The 17489-nt window shown below is 41.5% G+C and overlaps 1 long non-coding RNA gene across 1 annotated transcript in view; it reads right to left on the reverse strand.

Annotated features, from left to right (window-relative positions):
* LOC133158535 (uncharacterized) overlaps nucleotides 1–17489 on the reverse strand; it is a 191405-nt gene that overhangs the window by 60291 nt on the left and 113625 nt on the right. The gene's annotated exons all lie outside the window — the stretch shown is intronic.

Raw genomic sequence — 17489 nt, forward strand, 5'->3', positions numbered from 1 at the left:
ATGTTCAGAATGTTTCAATGATCCCTGGAAAAGATTATTTTGCTGTGGGAAACAAAAATGTTCTGAACGGATGAGTTCAATGTTTTATAGATATGCAAATATCCCTCTTGTGGATGTCTAAATATTTTCTCTACATGCATATTCAGATTGTCCTTGGACTGACCTATCTCCTTTCTCAAGAACGTTACATTTATGTTGGCCGTCCGCCTTCGAATTCCTCCCCCCCTTGCTCCCGGTGTTTCCTCTGGAGCGCCTCCCTGTGGGACGTCACGCTGACGACGGCTACCGGCTGTCCTGGCCGGGAAAGGAGGATTTAAGCCACAGCTGACTTCCATTACAAAAAAAATGAAAACTGAGACAACCCTACATTGGCAGGTTGCCTTTTTTTTTTTTAATACACTCGCTGAGGCCCCCGTGAGAGCGTCGCCCCCGACAAATCAGCTTCTGTCCTGTACCGCCTGCGTGGATCCGTTTTAAATTCAGGTGAGTCACCGGACCGCACATCGAGAACGAATTTGTGAAAAAAAAGCTGCGGAACATTAATTGAAAGCTAGGATAGAATATGTCAGAAAAGCAGCGGAGTGATGTATTAAATGGAAAATGCAAACTCACTGCATAACAGCGAGCGCATCATTAGAGTCACTCGAGTGCATGGTGACAAACGAGTTCACAGACATGAAGAGAGTGTGCCTGAAACTCTTCAAGAAGAAAAAAAAAACTCATGGAGGACATTCATGATTATGTATTTTTAACACCAAACTTAAAGAAAAATTGAGAGCATGGAGCAATTGTGGCTCCCAAATCATGAAAGTCGAGGTCAAAGGTCATGGTCACAGCAATGGTCAAAAAGCTAAACAAGAAAAGCATGCTTTTTTTTTTTTTTTTACTATTGTGTTCAAACTAGGCAAAATAATTATTACTTTTTGGTTGCAATCAAATTTGAACTTAAAGGGATCGCCTGAGGTCAAAGTTCACAGATTGAAAGGTCAAAATAAAATTACACCAAAGCCGTTAAAGTCTTGGTGAGAGTTTTCTATATCGTCATATTGTTTTTTTCCCACTATACACTCATATGACATGATTGAAAATGTGTCTTTTGTTTGAAAATGTCACCAAACTTCTTCACTTAATGAAAGAAAACAAGAACGTAAAATACTATATATAAAAACAGACAGATTACATTTTTATGATTCAAAGGAAAAAGTGTATTTTCTTAATCGAAAAATGCCTAAAGCATCAAGAAAGAAAAACGAATATTAAGTCTGATTATAACAATAAAAAGTGACTTTCCTCAAGAGAAAAAGCGGCATACATATTGACATTTTGAACTCCGAGTGACCGTTGACAAAGGTGGAGGTGCGCTCACATGCTGAGTGACGGCCGCTGTCAGTCCAATACCAGCCCGCCGTAAGTGGCTTTCATTTCACACCGCGGGTACAGGAAAAAGAGGGCGGCGCGGCCGTCTCAGAACGCTGAGATCGGCGTATAAAAAGACCCCGAGAGAGAGAGAGAGACCGAGCCGACAAGGCGAGTTGGCGGGAGGAGGGAAAAGGAGGTAGGACAATGAGGCTTTTGATGAGGCCTTCCAAGGGAGCATATGTGGGTCACGACATGAATAAACACACTTTGACGAGTCCCAATTGATGATTTACACACATTGTGTTGTTTGTGTTGCACACGCACGCAGACACACACGCAGAAACAGTGGCTGCTTGTCTTGTATTCCTTGTTTATGCTTCTCCATTTCACTCAATTATGGACGTGACCCATTCAGGCCACCTCTGTAAATCAGAGAACTCGTTTCCTTACTGACTTTTTTTTTCCCCCCCCGCAGGTTTTTCTTTTTTATGACATTCTTTATAGGGCTAGAACCACATATGGAACATACACACTGTGCCGGCATAATGTTTGATAGAAATCGCCATCATGACTCTATTTGATTACATTAAGGTTGAAAATGTTTCAATTTCACACTCAGTGTACCATATTTTACCAATATGGAGTTGAATTATTAGGTTTTTCATATTTCATGGCGAGGAACTTTGCTATGACGCTTTCCGGACCCCGGAAAAATGCCCCTATAATGACAGTTTTCACACACTTTTTTGCCATGACTTCTTGTAATTTTTTGGTGGGTCTATTTCGTGTTAAATTAGATTGAGCTTAAAATGGTAATTTTAACCAAAATTGCAGACTTCTTTTGGCTTTTCAGGCATGGCTTCTGAGGCAAGATAGACACCGAATTTCATAAAAATGGATCCGGAGGCCGAATTTTCAAAATATTCATATTTGTTGAAGTACCTGAAAATGACTCCATGGTAGTTTCAAGTAAAACAGGAGACATTTTTGGGCATGGATGCTTGAGATGTTTTTCTTGGTCTACTTTTGATGGACATGCCTACTAGAGTTCATATCCTACATTAAATTGTCTTCCAAAATTGTGAGTCATTTGTACTATCAAGCACATGGAACAAAGTACAGCTGCTTGGAGATGGCCTGATACTTTACTCCACATATTGCTCCCAACCTGTTGGCCTCCATCATCAGCACTCTTTTATCCATCTCAACAGATGTTCTCACAAGATGAAATAAGCCATTACAGGAAAGTGCGGCGCACTATTCCCAGTCAACAAGGAGTCAACAAGCAGGTTGCACAAACGCACAACAAAAAGACCCTCGGCTGAAAAATGAGATGAAATGGTCATGTCAAAGAAAAACGGCAAACAATTCCTTTCCAAGTGAGGTTTCTTTTCATTTTTGGAGCATATATTTACGATAAACAATCCTGCCAAATTTCATGCTTCTATGTGAAACTGGCTTTCAAGCTTGAATTTTGAAAACGATATCATGATAGAACCCTAAAATGGATGACTTGAACTCAAACCTGACATTTCTTCAGGCATGGCTTTTTGTGGGTCCACTCATGACAGACATGACTACAAATTTTATTTTATGAGGTCAAACTGGCTGGCTTTCTGTGGGTCTATTTAAGGAAAGTTCACGTGATATGAGTCGTGAAGGCTGAACTTTCCAAAAAATGCCAGATTCATCTGGCTGAGGAGTAAACAAAGCTATGAAACAAAGCAACCTAAAGACACCGTACCCTTGAGGTGTCCTAATACTTTTGTTGTGGCTCAACAGATGTTTTCAGAAGGTGAAATAACCCATTCAAGATGAGTGTGCTACTCCCCCGAGGACAGCGTGGCGACAAACGAAAAAAAAACCCAACCCACAATTCCCAAGCTGACATCTGCACAGTTGACCTGCAGTCTGCAAATACTCACAAACACAACAGCGGCTGAAAAATGAGCCGCGCTACATTCGCCTTCCCGCAAGCGTCATCTGAATGCAAAGATCGGTTTCATCGTATAATCTCCACTCGCGCGCCACCGAGTCACTTTCGAGAGTGCCGTCAGATTATGAAAAGATGAATATTGTAAAACAGTCCAGCGGCCATTTCGGCGGCGCCGACATGCCACGGCTTAGCCTCGCCGAGGCCGTATTGTTTGATGGCTTTCATTACTTGCGCGTGCTGTTTTCCCAGCCTTCTTTACATGGTTAACTTATGAGCTCATTTCCCACGGCGGGCAGCGCCACTACATCATCCGGCGTGCGGCGGCGTGGTCCGAAGACCATCGGTCACGTTAACGCTCCAACGGACGTGATTCGGCGGACATTTTGCCGCCGTGTCGTGGCGACCGTTCAATTTTGTAGCATTTGCGGGCGTCCTTGTTCTCCCGCTGGTGAAAAATGGTTCCCAGGTGTGACGTTTATAGATGACAATATGATTGGAAGCATTCCGACCCGTCTAGAGGTTGTTTAACCGAATAGGACACGTCGTACTTGGGGCTTACTTTACGAGGTCAGACCTCTTAGTAGACAAATGGTAAAAGTGGTTGAGATTGGATAGCAAAGGGTCGCTAACTTCATCCCAGTCATACCTTGACTTGCAAGTACCTCAACTTAAGCGTTTGAGTTGTGAGCCAATTTTAATTCCTACTGTGTAGTCTGAAGACACGTCATGATCCTGTACTAATTTTATCGCCCATTAGCGCCAAATTTACGATAGATAGCCTTGTTGCTAGGCAGAATAATAGCGAGCAACTTGTTGAGAATTAAATTAAATTAATAGCATATGACCCAAGTTGCTGATTTGATTGACAAAGAAGGCTGACAAGGGGACAACAGAAATGTTGATTATTCATAGAAGTATCACAATTTAATATCTACTCCATATTTATTCACCCATCTGTCTAGTTAAGGAGGTTGAAATTTGATGGTAATTGGACAAAATCTCCAGGAAACTTCCTTCAGGGGTTGGATTTTTAATCTGAATAAATAAGTCGTTTTTTCTTAAAAACAAAAATATTTAACTCTTGCCCCATTTCCACAGATCAACACAAAAATGTCTATCATGACGTGTGGGAAAGACCCAATGACACATGCGAAAAAATAAACAAGAAGTCCACCATTTTGTTAACTCCTCTCAGTCATCCATTTTCTGTCCAATTAGGCTCAATCTCATTGAGTTGACTTTAAATGAGAGCCTCTATATTTTGGTCAATTCCTACTAGGGAATTCTCAAACAAGCCACCCTAGAAACAGGTCAGCTCAACAGATGGCCAATGCTAAATTGTCAAGTTTTATGCCCAGGGCATCTAATGTAGGCAGAGTGTGGCTTCAAAAGTTTGATGAGCATTTGGAGGATCGCCATGAAAAAGAGGGTTCATCGTTCATCGCTGCTCGCAGTTTTAGTTTATTTGCTCTCTATTCTGCAGCTGTCTGCACACGACACCCAAACGTGCGAGATCAATTTGTCCAAATAATCCTAGTTTCGAATGGTTATTTCTCTCTATCAAGGAAATGTTCGCCATTTGCGTGTGTTGACACTGCAAATTGCTTCAAACCCTGCAAACGGGCTCATGTTTGGCTTCAAAACTTCCCCCCCTCCACCCAAAAACAATCTTTCTAACTTGGCCGCCTGCTCGTATTTTCCTCGACCACGAGTCTTTAATTCTTCGTTTTTTTCCCGACTGGCCTCCCTGCCGTATCTCCTAAAAAAACACGCTCTTCATTTATTTTTCCAAATGTACTAACTCAAGGTTGCTAATATCGGAGTCACTTCGGGCACCTGGAGGAGGAGGAGAAGAAGAGAGATTGACAACACTAATTTGAATCCCTTTGTGAGCTCCAAGTCACATTATTCAATGATAAATGAATATGTTAATAGGTTCTTTCAGCCACGAGAGCAATGAGCGAACCATCTGCACATTTTACGCTGCCATTAATAAAATCGCACGTACACTAAACAATGGTCAAATTATAAATAGAAGCCTTCAGGTGTAATTGCAGAGAAATATTACGGTGATTATATAAGAAACAATTCAGGTGGCTATTGGGAATTTAATGAAGGATCATTTGGGGCTATTTCCAGGGGTGTCCATCAAATACAAACAACAGAGTAACATTACAAAGTTGTTCATCAAGAGAGGAAGCTTCAAGAAGCCATGCTTGAAAATATACACCAAGTTGACCATTTGAATTTTAATTCACAATTTTTTTTCAGTGGTCCTCTTAAAGTGAAGTTTCTTTCCCAGAATGATCTTGAAATGTCAGCCCCTGAAGCAAGTTTGATTTAGCAACATACAATTTGGTCGGCTTGTTTACGACCGTGACGAGTCTCAAGAAGCCATACCGGAAAGATTTTGGACGTCGGCCATTTTGGAATGAAGTTCGCCATTTCCAGGGGCTCTTTTGGGATTATATTTCAGAGTATGTGATTTTTTTTATTTATCTTTATCTACCACGACCTGGCCACCTCACTACATAAGTCACTATAGAGTGGATAAGGATTATTTTGGACCCTAAACGTGTGCTGGCTTAGCCCGAGTTACCGACATACTGATGTAAATGCTTAATAAGGAACAGCAAATGACATCCAGGGGACACTTTGCCCACACGACTCGTATCAGATGTTGGTCACATGACCCGCTGAGCTGTTCTCTTATCGTGGACGGCGGCTCCCGGCGGACCAGGCGCGCGATACCTTAAAGAGGTTGTCTCCTAGGACGTGCCAAGTCTCTTGATGTGCTGGCCAGTGGCGCTTTGATGCCAGCTTATCGGCGAGAGCAAGGCTCCTCTCGTCCTATTCTCCCCGCTCGTCGTACTGTAACGCCTCCTTCTCCTCTCTCAGTTTCATCCTCTTCCTGGCACCGCTTCCCGTTCTTGCCGTATCCATCCTCCCCCTTAGCCTTCCTATGCCCCCCATCCTTCTTTTGCCAATCCCTGAGCCCTCTTTTGTCTAAATGAAAAGCACGAGTGTACATTGGAGTCTGCTTTTTTCCAAATACGCATTTATATGTAATACAGAGCGTTGCTACGCTAAAAAGGTTGGTGTGATTATAATGTGCAGTGCCATGAAAAAGTGCTTCTAAAATAGCTTCAGTGTTTTAGAATTTCAATGACACAAATATAAAGATTAGAAAGGATTTTATTCCTTGGCCAAAATAGTTCAGCTTGATTTCACAAGGAAGACAGTTTCTTGTTTGACTGTTTGCGGTGATGTGTCACGGCTAAAAGTGTCTTATAGATCCTCGCGCTTGCCGTTTCTTCCAACCGCCTCGGTAACACATCAACAGGAGAAAGGCAGAGTACAACACGTTCCCTTTCGTTTCTTGACAAGATGTTCTCCAGATTCCTTTTAAAAGCGTTCCCTCGCCTGCTTGATGGCTTGTGCACTTTGGGGGTTATGGGGGAGGCAGACGTTTGAAAAGATAGTTGTATCGAACCATCGGAGTAAAATCAAGGAGGACATTTGTAAACATTGCATTAGGTTGAGCAACAAAATAACGTAGCAGAAATCAGATGAATGCAATATCGGGTTTATGTTGTTAGCATTAGCGGCAACATTCCGCTATTTTCAGTTATGAAATCGCAAAAAAGCAGAGTGGAGTTATATAAATGAAACCATAAAAAGAAACTAAGGCTAATAAAACACATTTCCTGCAATTATGACCAAACTTCACTTATGTCGTTTCGTACGTTATAAGTTATTTCTGTCTGAGAGCGCAAGCGATGATTGCTCCAGTTGAGCATCAGTTTTAAAGTTACACATACTTTTCTCAAACATTTACTTTTCATGTTGGCACAGACGTCTTTTGCTCGGCGCTCTCAAGAGAGGACGCTTCAATCTCGGAGACAAAATGCTTTCTAATTCACACAGATTTCCATTCACGGTCGTGGAGAGGATCCCTATAACAGATACAGTTTGACAACTAAAGGAAACGTTAACTATTTTCGCAGCACTTTCCCTAACATTCAAAGCGGCGGATATCAAATGGAAAATCTTATAACGCTAACGATTGGAATTCCGTTGAAACGCAGTGCCGCACTAAACCTACGTTCAAGTCCTATTTTCTTGTTGTTAATTCATCCCAATCTACATTATAGCTGTCACATGAATAATACATCTTGAAACGAGGTTAGCGCGCTATTTATAGATTGGCAAGCACACGTTTGTAAACGCCAAAAGACGCCTTCATGATTGGTGGCATGAAATAGATGGCCAAGTGACAGCGCTTCCAAGACGGTTTAGGGAAGAGCCACACGGAAAACGTCACCGAGAGACAAACTGGAGCACCTGTGGCCTAATTAGATGAGAAACCACCAATCGCTCGCCGCGTGCGACGAAAGTACGTTTATTGGAGAAGACAGATGTACGTCAGTCCGCGGGGAATTCTGAAGCGACGTAATATGAGGCTTGTTAAAGCTTGAAAGGCTTTTTCAACTTGCGCCATTTCCAAATTACTCCCATTATGACAGGACTTGTTAAAAATAGTAAAAGAAAAAAACACAATCTAACATCATAGGATAGATTCAACACCAATCACTAGCTGAGAGCTAGGACAGCACAACTTCAGAATTTCACAAGATTTAAATTATAATTGATCACATATTAAAATGAGTTTCAACCAGAAACATGTCAAAAAATAAAATAGGACAAATTAAATGCATGAATGGAGTTAGTTCAATACTTTTTGGACTCTTTGGCAGTTTGTGGAGTCCCACTGGGCTCCATTCGCAGACCACTTGGTTTTAATTTGCTATTTCTTATTTTCAGGCTCTTTCATGGCAATGAGAAGAAATGTAGCCAGATCTTTTTGGACAACAATATCGGGCATATTTCTACATCTAATGAAATTGGATTCATGGGCTGCATAAAAAAATATATATAAAAGGTTTTGAATCTTGAAATAAAGTTGACTTGTTTTTTATTCATTTATGGTCTCTATGCTTGTTTCGTACTGTGTAACACTACTGGAAACTAGAAAATATTTGCTCATTTTAACGGTGTCAAAAATAATGATGGAGTTTAGACTGCTGACATCTGGGCAGAGGACACATTGACTTTGGATGGTCAGTTCACAAACGACAATAATTCACAAGTTTAGTGATTAGAACTGAGTCTCACACTGACATTTGGCTTTGTCTGGTTTCAATCGACAAAACACACAAACACACACACAAACACACACAGTCCAGCAGCCAGCCTGTAGTCATGAATTTATGAAGCAATAAAAGCTCATCTCTTGAAAAAGTGTCACACAGCACGCACACACACACACCCCCACACAAATAATGGCGCCTAGTGCAGGGCTTTGCATATTTTCCTACTCCAACAAAACACCAGAGACAGATGTTCAGTGTGATTATTACATCTGTTTCCGCACGGCACACAAATCAAACGCAAAACAAAAAGCGTTAGTTGCAGAGATGACACGTTTACCCCAGTGGCACAGTACAGTGTGTGTGTACGTGCGTGTGTGCGTCTTAGAACTCATTTTAAACCCTAACTTGTTCAAAACCCTAACCTGATTCCAAGCGGAAATTCGACAACCCTAATTCTATCTCGGAAACCTTAACTCTATCTGAAAATCTGACTTCACCACCATAAATTGGAATGTACTGCATTTTTTTTCCTGCTTCTCAATAAGCTGCCATTAAAAGACAATCAAATCGTAAGTGCTCGCTTGGCGAAAGAAATAAAACAATAATGACTTTAATCTCACTCAAACTGGGGAGCAATGTCTGCATTAATTTTGATTTTTTTATTGAGTCCACTTTTTTGGCTCTCACTTCTTTATAATAATAGAAGCAGATTGTGTGCCCAGCTCCCCCCCCCCCCCATAAAGTGTGCACTGACATTTTCTTTTAAATCAGACTGAGCATGTTCCAATGGAAGCAATTTCAAAAAAAGATACTCTAGCTATACAACCAATAATTTCTCTCATCTCTCTCGCTCTCTTGTTCACTCCCATTTTTTTTTTGCACACTTACGAAACATTGTATTTATAACAATGGAAGTAATTGTAGCATGGCTTTTAAAGACGAATATGCTCTGGCAATCAGTCAAACGGCCTCCCAACACTCGCCCTCCCCTCGTTCCCCCACCTGTCACTCTCGGCGCACGCCGTGCATTTACAAAACAGACACACAAGACCCTAGTTTCCTTCTCCGCTCATAACGACAAGCGCTTTCACAAACGGGCTCTTTTTTGTGGGGCTGTCACCGGCTCGTCTCAGTCGGGTTTCGTCAGCGGCTGACATTGAGAGACAGAAACAGAGAGGATTGTTATACCGCGTCACCCACGCTCCGGCGGCCTTTTTCAAACAGTCGCACGCCACCGACTGACTTGACACGTCTCCCACGTTCAACTTGGGAAAGAGGAACAAAAAAAAAAAAAAAACCCCACAGTGAAGAGTTTTTGACTTTTTTGTTAAAAGTCTTTCAGGGTCTTTGTAGACTTTGGTAAAGGGCGCGTACGTGCGTGCAGAGATTCCCGGTGGAGCCAAATAAAGCGTGGAAACCGTCTCAGGTGAAGTTAAAGCTCGTCAAAGGGTGAAAGGCTTGCCGCGCTTTGCCGAGTCGCGCGGCTTCAAGAACAATTGAAACAATGTATGTCAGGGAGATGTTGTTGTTTAAACAGAGGCATGTTTGTTTTACACCCGCCGCGGCATTAGCTAAACCGGCACAATCGAAAAAAAAGGCAGGGAATTTGTCAGTATTCACTTTACTCTGTTTTGATTTTGGAAATTTGGTTTGAAACACAAATTAAAACCACCATCTTATCTGAAAGTATAACAAGCTCAAGCTTCAAAAACCTAACCCTGTCTGGAAACTTTATTTCGAAACTAAAGCCTTGTCGTCAAAATAGTTCCTTAAGACCCTAGTACTGCCTTACAGCTCTTAATAAAACACAAATCTCGATTTAAACCTAAATTTGACAAATTTGTAGGAATGTTTTTTTTCCTGTTTTGGGGACCTCGACAAAAATCCAATACAACAGAGTATTTAAATTAAATTTAAATTGTAGCACTCCCGTATACTTGTTCTGATAAATTTGCCTATCGTACGTCTTCCCGGTTCACTCGCAACGACGCCTCCGGGTTGCTCAACCTACCTCTGACCAATTCAATCGATTGGAAACGCTGAGAATTAACGAAACCATTGTAGCTTGATGCTAAAGTGCCGTGTAAAACTGCAGATGAGGTTTTCCACTCGAGCACGCCGAGTAAATTAGAGATGGTACGCTTTCACTCTATAAGGTAAACACGTATATACCCATAGGAAGCCATGGCGTTTAATGTGCTCTCTGGCAATGCACAATCAAAGCTAAGCGCTTTATCTCATGGTGCCTCTTTTTTGCTTTTTAAATCCCTTCTTGAAGGAACAGCTGGCGTCTAAATACGAACAAGGCTTTCTCTTCCTCGACAGCCTCGGAGGGACCACCGCATGTTTGCATGAAAACAATTACCGGCGGCCGCGGCACATGCTTAATGTCGACTTCTATGTTGAATTTATATGAATATATCAAGCACAAGCACGCTGCAATAAAGAGATACAACCTCCAGGATGAAGACGAGGAGGCGGCGAGTGCGGTAGGCCAGACGTTGCAACACAATGTGACTCCAAGTACACGTGCATGGAAAAAAAAAAATGGCTAAAGAGTAATTGGTCTATTCTGATAAAATAAGATGTAGTAAGTCTGTTCTCAAACTTAGAAAGTGAAAATTAAAAAAAAAAAGTCAGAAGTAAAAATTTTATTCAAGGACAGTTACTCGGTATTTGTACTTCGTTATTTCCTAAGATTGCCTCCGAGGCAATAAAACGAAGGCCTTCTACATCAAACTTGCATTGTTAATGCACAATTGAGGAATAGCGCCTTAATTATTAAAGTGTACAAAAGCACGCTGCTTACCTCGATGCCGCCGCGCGGATTCATTACGACCAATTATGCAAATCAGGTCAGTTGTTATGTGGCAACTGCAACACTTGAGGCAGAAGGGAACCTAAGTCGGAATGTGATTAGAAGGAAAAAGCTGCTAGAAAGCTGAAGGCTGACTGCACACATAATATTAACCCTCTTGAAATTGCTTAGTTTCGCCCGTTATTAGGTTGGGGGAAAAAAAAAAGAAAAAAAAATGGCCTTTTTCAGGGAATTTTCCATTCTTAAAAACTCACCACTTTTGGCAGTTGCGTTCACCTTTGATAAAATCATACGTCCGGGAAAGCTGGCAGGTGAGTCTGTCAAAATTTGGCCAACCTCTTAAAAATTCATTCCCGGCAGCCAGCCTGCCTTAGCATCATGAAGCTTGTCAGCTATGTCTACTTTAAGATGGCAAAAAAAGCAATCTAATCCTTTTGACTTTTTCTTCATGGGTCCTGCAGACAAAACTAGTCCTGCCGAAATATGCCGAAACAAAAAACGGAATTAAATCCGAAACACTGGCTTCTTCTACTTGAAGCAATTTGAAGCTGCAGCCTTCAATACCAGGAGCGATGCTGCTTGCAAGAGTTTATCAAAGTGATGAATAGCCACTCTTTACAAGTGACTCCTTCTCAAGTGACTGCAACATTAGGTCCAGCAGCCCAATTTCGGGAGATCCAATACAAGACAAGCGGATGTTCTGCTGATAATGCTTAATTGTAATCGACATTGACGGCGGCGCTCATCTCGTTGCTCGAAATACTAATTGAAACCTGCCTTAAAATCTGGACTTTAAAACCTAACCATGGCTTTACTTGCTTTAACTTTTGTTTGAAACCAAAATGTATCCACTCAAGCATTCACCTGTCATGTCCGCTCAAAGATTGAAGATTTAAAAATCTTTTACACAGCACAGTTCATGCTAGGCCTACTATATATCACATTCTTTCACACCTTTATATTGAGCTTAGCCTCCCTGGTTAGCCTAGTGAGAAAGACGAGAGCTTAATAAGCACACTCGAGACAAAATAGTTCACTTTTTTTTTCCACATCCACCAACCAATATTGTTAAACACTTCAACGTGTTCAATGAAATACATATTTAATGTTCACACATTTTAAAAGTGAACTCATTAAGGTACCAGGGTGTACACCTAAATTAAACAAATGGGATGGACAATGCTCGATACAACAAAGGTCACCTCCATCTGCCTGTGACATAAATGCATTTGCGTTATGCTATCGTAGCAGGCCTAGCCAACAGAGCTAAGAAGAGACTTACGCCAATGGCTAACGAAGCTAGCTCTCTCTCTCCTGGGCTGCCAAATGGACTCCATGGCGCACAGAAGGATGTTAGCCGAGCTGACATCCATCACGGCCAACACTTGCCATCCCCTGGCTTACTTGTCGGCTCCCTGATCAGCTCCTTCAGTGCCAGACTTTTGACACCCCAGGTGCAGGAAGGAGCGCCTCGGACGGTCATTTCGGCTCACAGCAATAAGAGCGAAAAAAGCACTTTCACTTCTCTCTACAATTGAAAACAATCTGCAATAGCTTGTTCTATGAAACTGTCCTTTTACCTAGACAGCTTCACATAAATCCATCTAAATCCACCTGATTCTGGATTTTTTATTGGTGCCTTGAGGTTATGTTTGCCTCGGGCCATGTGGACTTTGTGACCTGCCGGCTTCACTTCTCAGACTACTACTTCTCTCTTCCTGCTTTTTTTTTTTACCACACTTCTAATTCACCTGCATTGTCATGAGCTGCTACTGGATCTGTTAGCCTTACCATGTTTGGAAATCCCGTACCCTGTTTTGAATTTGAAATCCTAACCCAGGCTCCAGATGCAAGACTTACCATTAGCTCATCTCTAATCGTAACATAATAAATGGACCCTGACTTGAAAGCCTTTATAAAATATGCTAATGAAACAATACATACGTGCTAATGACTTGTACAGGGAATGTACAGGCCTTATAGGAAGTATTGTTTGGACTCTTTTGTACAAAATCTTGTTTGGGCTGGAGGACTTTTGAACTGACGTCCTCTATCCCAATTGTGAAGGTCCCTTATCAGCGAGGACACGGGCTTTTATCAAACACATAATGAGCGACGACCAACTAAGGGGAGGAGAGGAAGCAAACCACGACAGGTTTATGAATTCATCATCATCGGAAGGAGGAGGAAATGAAAAGGAGGACAAAGGGAGGAGAGTAGACAGATGTTGTGACAATGGACGGCGACTTTGCGGATAATCCTCAATTATTCTGCCTGATTTCACAAGCCGAGGGTGTCCACGGGAGCTCATTACGTGCTTATAAATCTGCAGGATACACTTTTTTTTTTTTGTGCGTCATTTCACCAGCATTCTTAAGTCATATTCATTCATGTGAGAAAAAAATGGATTTCAATATATGGAAATGAAGTCAGACGATATTACCAAATAGAATCCAAAAATCAGGGTGACTAGACAGGTTGTGGTCCTTCCTGGAGTAGTTTGAAGTTTTATCCAAAGGTGTTTGGATTGCCTTATTGTGCACCAAAGGCAGCACTTAGTAATCGGATGCTACTGATCTTTAATGCAAAAATGAATGATGAGCCAATTATCCATCACGGAAGCGTGTCATTACGGCAAATTAATGAACCAGCTGCACTGTCATTAGATAGGAAAGCATTTTAAAACGGGTCAGGAAAGGCGTGGACGCACTCGGACCGCAGTCGGTGTCCATAAAAGCATTTCGCCTCCAAATGATATGTATCTGATATTTTAGCCCAATTCAGAAAATGTCAGGAAATAAAAGATGGTAGAGGAAGCGGAGGGAAGGCAAAGAGGAGGAGGAAGAAGGCGGGTGAAGACAAAAAGAATGACGAGGACGCCGAGATTGAAGGGGCAGGGTGCAGTGATTAGACTGTGATGGCCTCTGAGCGCGGGCACACGCGTGCGTGCGTGTGTGTACGCGCTCGACTCGGTCTTTGAATTAATGAGAATCTCAGATGAGAGCGGGTCATCATGACCTGCATGCAAATGACATGCCTGACTCACTGGCACATGAAACACACTCACTTACTGGTGGGAATGAAAGGTGTGCCATGGAGCTGATCGGACATCGCTAGAAAATAGACTGGAGTACTGCCCGGAGCTTCTTTCTTTTTGTGTGTCTACTCATGAGAGACACAAATTTCAAATTTCACGTTGCTAAGTCAAACTGGCTCCAAGGACTTGAATTTTAAATATAAATCTCAAATGGTAACTTTGGGAATGATGAGGTACGGAAACATAACCGAGGGGGCCGTTCAGAGTGGGCAATGTTCTCCATCCCGCACGCCATTCTCTGGCTGTTGACGTTCTTATCCGCGTATCCATTATGCATGACCAATTTACACCAGCGAGCCAACCAGCAAGCGGGAGTTGTGAAATAAAGCGAGGGAAAATGGATAGTCTCTATCCGCATTAGCAAGGATAAGCAGGACGGGGGTCACGTAGACACATCTGTGTATCAATCCATTATGGATGACCCACTTAAACAACAGGAGGGAACAAATATTGCCACTCTTTTGCCCGCAGGCGTCTCCATCCTGGAGAGTCAATAACGTCAGCGTGTTGCCGAGGAGGAAGTCCAGGATGAAGTGGGACGAGTGTCGGAATGTAGTGCAGAGGAAAACCGGCCATCTCGGCTGGACTCAATAGAACCACAAGCAACCACAGTAGAATGTTCATTCATAGCACCTTGGCTAATTTTCTTTCATTTCGGTACTACAGGTTCTAGAAATGACACATTTTTCTTCAAAAAAAATTCAAAAAGTGTTGATGCCTAGTCAAAGTTGAATGTAAAATGGAAACTTCTACTACTTCCGTCCAGTACATAGGCCGTGTAATAATCTCACATCATGTGTTTGCAGAAAAGCCAGCCTTACGGCCCATTAGCTCATTTAATTCAAACATCTCAACAACGTCAATCTGCTTTGAAAATGTCAGTGCCAACATAACCAGCCAGAACTAATTTACCATGTTGAAGGACCATTGATAAATGATGATGCTTAATTGCTTACATGGCAGGTAGCGCTCTGAGGTGATCCCCAGAGTGTCAGGGCCATCCAGAATACCATCAACGATTTGAATCGTTTTGGAATTACCTACTTAAACTGAATTTGATATTAAGATTTTTTTTTTTTTTTTTAAACACACTCTCGTTTTGAGTGGTATAGACAAAGTGAAAGAAATGACTCGTGAATGAAAAAAAATCCATAAAATAAACAAACGTGTAAGGATAAAACATGTACGCTAAATTAGAGTAATTCAGACTATATTCATCCTTTAAGTCACTGCACATTAATTATCAATATTGCGGACGTAACGAAACCATAACATTGTGCATAACTACATGTAAATTCGACTATTATCCCTTTGAAATCCCATTTTTATTGCCAGTCAAGTGCTCCATAATTAGTGATGCGTCGGGGGCCCTTAAGCTTACGTGACATGCAAAGAAAATTGACTCCTATAGAATATATTTCTCCTTTTAGTATCCTACATTGGATTCCGAGCATCGTGTATAGTCATCTTTTTGGTACCCCGTTTCGATCGCCAATCAACTCCAACGTAATATCGCTGCGACCCTAATAGAGTCGTGGCTATGCATGCGGTGCTGTAGCTCGCTTCAACTAATAAAGTCATTTCACGGCGAGGACCACTTGACCAGCACTGACAGAGTTCTTCAGTTATGCCAACGCTCGACACACTCGATCAAAAAGTCGCCCGTGAAATGAAAGGTGCTTCCCTCCCACGCATTGGCTATTGTGAGGCAGGCCAAACATTTTTTGAAAAGTGTGTGCATGAGGGCACTTGTACCTGTGGAGTCATTTTATATTTGCATATGCACCATTTTTTCCCAGAATGTGTGTGGGAGGAAGGCCCAGACTGTAAAACAGTAGTCTCAGTTTAAAATGGAATGGTGTTGTGTGTGTTTATGTGTGTGGCCTTAAAGTGTTGAAACTGATGAATCACAACAGGCAGATGGAGCCCCGCCGGTAGTGAAGATGATGCACTTTATTCTGACATTTTGATAGTAGGAAACAACAGATTTGGGCAGCCCACTTCTCTTGCCTGTCGAGGCCTCTCATCAATTGTAATTAAAAAGGCTAAAAATGTGGACATCATTTCTGATGCATCCAATGTACCTTTAAGTTGCCATCCACCCACCTGACACCTGAATGTGAATAACCATGGCTACCCATCTGTTAAGTGGATGTAAAATAAATACAATTTAGACTGGATTAGAAGAGCCATCCCACTTGCATCACTCAATTTCCCCCATCTTTCAACTCCCCCCTCCCTATTTACACCTCTATATGGTACTGAAAGCGCAAGGGTGGGCAATGGACTTAGAATTTACAGTAGCAGTTTTATTTGATATATTAGTGCCTTGTAAAATATACTGTATATTTTAGTGAAGAAAGTAAACTAAATTAAATAATCAATTAATCTCAAATAATTGCTTAATTGGTTGAATATTAGTGGAATAAAAATAGATAGAAAATTATATCCTTTTAATTCTAAATAAAATGTAAAAATATATATATATTTTTTCTGATTTGTTTAAATCAACATACCATTTATATGTATCCATTCATTTTTTAAATATATTTTGTATTAAATTATTTTAATATACACACTGCAAATACAGTTTATCACATAATTATTCTCACTAAATTTATTTTCAATAGTTCACCAATTTAGTTGATGATTAAACTATTTTAAAATCATTTTTAAATCATATGGCCCTGGGGTCTATTTTTAAGACTCCAACGTGTGCCCATCAAGCTCAAAACTTTTAGTTACAGCTTATGCACACAGCAGCAGTGATTCATTCAACACGTCTGCCCTGGTGCTGAATGCTAGTCTGGGCTGACTACGTAGGTGCAAAAAAAGAAGCAGGTGGTACAATAACACCCGCTTTGTTTTGTTTGCTGTGCAGCACCATTAAGACCTGAAAATCCTTCAAATTTCACTCGCCTCACCCCCCCACCCGCTCTTTGCCCTCGTCCCCCACTCCTCTTCCTCTCCTACTGTTCTCGACATTGCTTTATTGTTTGACGCCTCCTCTTTCCCCAATGCTTCATCCACTTCATCATGTTAAAGAGAACATGAATAAAACATGCCATTATCACACACACATACACACTGTGTGCGTGTTTGTGTGTGAACACCTTCCAAGATGCA

Source organism: Syngnathus typhle, linkage group LG8 (genome assembly GCF_033458585.1).
Source record: "Syngnathus typhle isolate RoL2023-S1 ecotype Sweden linkage group LG8, RoL_Styp_1.0, whole genome shotgun sequence".
In the NCBI taxonomy this organism is placed as follows: domain Eukaryota; kingdom Metazoa; phylum Chordata; class Actinopteri; order Syngnathiformes; family Syngnathidae; genus Syngnathus; species Syngnathus typhle.